Genomic DNA, 3,908 nt, shown 5'->3' on the forward strand with positions numbered 1-3,908 from the left:
GGGGGAATCTCAGCAGCAGGGAACTTGTTTCAAAACAGTGTCAAGTACCTCGAGTCACCTACCTTCAAAATAAATAGTGTTGGGAGCCACCTGGAGGCACAGGTGGTCCTGCAGTTTGGAGGTAGCCACGTGGGGCTGAGCACCCTTGCCTGCACCCTTGCTTGCACATGCTCAGAACAGCAGAATGGCATTAACCAATCAGGACAGTGTTCAAGCCTCTCCACCGTTTAAAAGCAGCTGCCTCGGGGCCCAACGCTCTCTCTCTAAGCTTTCTCTCGTCCCTGCTCTATCTTCCCTTCCCCCAATTTTCCTCAAGGGAATGCTCCAAATAAAGATGTGACCAGGGAAGGAATTCTCGTTTTTGGTGGCGTTCATTCCTGCTGGTCAGGATGCGCCCCGCAACTGGTGCCGAAACCCGGGACGCTGAGGGACCCTGACAACTACACCGGGGGACCCTGAGAAGGAAGCGCCCAGCAACGTGCTGAAAGCCCGGGAGAAAAAGCTGAAATCAGACACCAGGACACAGAGAGCCGTGAATTTCAGAACTCTGAACACGTGGAGCGGTGAGTGACGTCAGTTGAATCCTCCAGAAAGGGGAGGAAAAAGAATTTCAAAGTATAGGCCTAAAAAGAAAAAAAAATACAAAAAAAAATCAAAGTTAAGGTATCTGAAAGAAGGTACAGAAAGCAACGGGGAAGAAAAATCCCTTAAGTTCAGTGCAGGTGGAGCTGAGAAAAAGCGAGGTTTACGGTTGGGAGATCCGCGGCTTCCTCCGTCCGTACTCGCTGTTAGAGACCGGGGCAACAGTCTCATAGGGAGGCGGGATTGATCGAGTTCGAAGACTGCCTTCCCTATTCTTAAAGAGCCACAGAGCTTTTGGAGGTGATTTTCGCCTAATTTTGTTAAGAGAGCTCAGTCTCTGGCTCTCACGTACAGAAAACTTTAACTTTGATTGAGGAAGTAGCCAGCGGTGGTGGCGCATGCCTTTAATCCCAGCACAGGCTCTGCGAAAAGCCGCGTTTCCATAGCAACATGGGCAAGCGGAGGAAGCTCACCGGCGGGGCCGCGTGCTGGGTGCTCGTCGCTCCCCGGCCCCTGGGGGGGTCTGGGACTGGGGCCCCCCGCGGCCCTAACTGGGCCCTCCATGGGTGGGCGGATGCCCCCCCTCGCCGGAGCTTGGAAAAGACTCACGGCCTGCGGTGCGAGTTCATTGCCTGAGGCGAGGCAGGGTGCACAGTTTGCAGATACAGGATAAACAGGAGAGCCCGCGCATGGCCCGGGGCGGAGCCATGCCTTTGGGCCATGCGGAGCGCGCCACAATGGGCCTCAGAGGCAGGGCAACCGCCGCTGTCTGCTGCTGCTGCCGCCGCTCACAACCACAGCCGCCAAAAATTTAGTCAGATAAAAACATTTGTCGCCAAAAATTCAGTCAGATAAAAACATTTATCCCCCAAACAACGTCCCTTTGTCAGCAGGAAGTAGTCAGATTGATGGTCTACGCCCATTCTCCCTCAAAGAACTGGTCCTAATTATCATAATAAAGGCGCGTCAACCTGGTTACCATTACCTATTGCCTCTGGCAACGGGTGGAATAAACAATGCTACCTAGAGGTTTTTTCATTTGAATGCAGGAGCTGGAGAGATGGCTCAATGGTTAAGAGCACTGCCTGCTCTTCCAAAGGTCATGAGTTCAATTCCCAGTGACAACTGTTTTGATGTTAGACAATAGAGGGGGACTACCAGTGACAGCTTCCCCCAGAGAAAGGATTTCTCTTGCATTCTTTACATTTAATTTTTAATTCAAAATATTGCTGGAAAAAACAGCATCAGACAGACATGCTCTGTTTGAAAGATTTGCTCTTTGAAACGGAGACATGCAAGTCTCTAAGTTCAAAACCAGCCTACTTCCAGTACTGATTGTGCTGAATTTTTACACTGAGAGTTTTTAATACTCTTAAATGTTAATTTGGGAGGAGAGTTTTGTTTATGTTTTTCTAGGAATGCTGACATACATCTGGATGCCAGCGAGACCGACCAGAGAGATAAAGAAGATGACCCAGTGGATGCTGAGTGTCCTGCTGTAGAAGATTCGTGCGGAGGCAGCAGTGATGACCTTCTGGGCGGTGTCAAGAGCAGCTGTTTCACACCATCGACTTGAGCAGCACCCTGTGCAACCTCTTATCTCTTAACAATTTTCTGACTGACTCTACTTTGCCTTTTCCTTCCTTAGGAATGGGTGGGAGCAGAGATATTCTTGGCATGCTGCGTCTAGGTGGAAGTGCTGTATGTCTTTGATTGGTGTGCTACCTGCTAGCCCAAGTGAGGTGGGGACCAGATTGGAAAATAGTTTTGCCTTATTGCTCTTATTAACAAGAGAAGAGGGAGATGTTGGGAGCCACCTGGAGGCACAGGTGGTCCTGCAGTTTGGAGGTAGCCACGTGGGGCTGAGCACCCTTGCCTGCACCCTTGCTTGCACATGCTCAGAACAGCAGAATGGCATTAACCAATCAGGACAGTGTTCAAGCCTCTCCATCGTTTAAAAGCAGCTGCCTCGGGGCCCAACGCTCTCTCTCTAAGCTTTCTCTCGTCCCTGCTCTATCTTCCCTTCCCCCAATTTTCCTCAAGGGAATGCTCCAAATAAAGATGTGACCAGGGAAGGAATTCTCGTTTTTGGTGGCGTTCATTCCTGCTGGTCAGGATGCGCCCCGCAAAATAGCTTTTGTTTTCATTCAAGGTGGTAAGGCCCGGGGTTATTTAAGAACACTGAACTATGTTCTTATGGACTGCCATAGTTAGCTTCAGCAGTCAACTTGACGTATCTGAGGACACACCTCAGGCGAGGAATTACCTCCATTGGCTTGACCTTTGGAGATATCTATGGGGGCATTTTCTCTATTGTTAACTGACGTCGGGGGGGGGCAGTCAATTTTGAGCAGCACCAACCCTAGGCAGGTGGGCCTGGGCTAAGACAGGTGACTGATCATCCCAGCTGGGTTAGCTACTACCTGGGCAAGTATTTCCTCATCTACAAGCCCTTGAAATACACATGGCCCTGCACTGCTGCCACCCACTCCTCAGGATTGGTTCCTAAGGAGATATGACCAATAAAAGATCCATTTCATGACCTGCCCCACTCCGCAAGAAAGGGTGGATAGACTTGATGAGCCTGGAGCAAGCCAGCTGCTCTTGTGGTCCCGCCTCAGTTCCCGCCTCCAGGCTCCTGCTTGAGTTCCTGCCCTCATTTCCCTGGATGATCTGTAAAGCATAACTTGAAATGAAAGCCAGATGGTGGCGCACGCCTTTAATCCCAGCAGGTGGGAGGCAGAGGCAGGCAGATCTCTGCGAGTTTGAGGCCAGGATGGTCCACAGACTTGAGTTCCAACAGCCAGGACTGTTTCACAGAGAAACCCTGTCTCAAAAAACGAAACAAAACAACCACCAAACAAAAGATGAAACAAGCCCTTTCCTCCCAAGCCGTCTTTACTGCAGCAGCAGAAAAGCATGCTAAAACCAGGATCGCCTGCAGCAATGCCCCATGGCTCCAGAGCCCCCACTTGGTGGAAGAGCCAGCAGACCGAGCACTCTGCAGTGTGCCATTGGTGCGCATCCCGCCGCATGGCAAGGATGCATTCACTCCTCTCTGTCCTGGAAAAGTCATTTAAGTCACACAGCTCGGAAGTATTGGAGTCCAGAATCCAGTCACCCCTCGGCTGTACTTTCTAATCCCCTGACGCTGCCTTTCCTGGGGCCAGACTCACCTGAGTCCCTAACTCTGGTGCCACTTCAGGACCACCCCTCATCCAGACATAGGGAAACCCTCCCCCGGGGGCCTGGGCAGTCCTCCCACCGCCTGGAACATTGCAGGGAATAACTTGGAGTTAAAGACAGCTGTGTCCAGACAGAAGGAA

General features: G+C 51.2%; 1 pseudogene; it reads left to right on the plus strand.

Annotated features, from left to right (window-relative positions):
* Nucleotides 1–1,042: 1,042 nt before the first annotated feature.
* LOC148122992 (Nuclear RNase P) lies at nucleotides 1,043–1,267 on the plus strand (annotated as a pseudogene).
* Nucleotides 1,268–3,908: the final 2,641 nt, after the last annotated feature.

The sequence above is a fragment of the Myodes glareolus genome, chromosome 2 (assembly GCF_982192425.1).
Source record: "Myodes glareolus chromosome 2, mMyoGla1.1, whole genome shotgun sequence".
NCBI classification, from domain to species: domain Eukaryota; kingdom Metazoa; phylum Chordata; class Mammalia; order Rodentia; family Cricetidae; genus Myodes; species Myodes glareolus.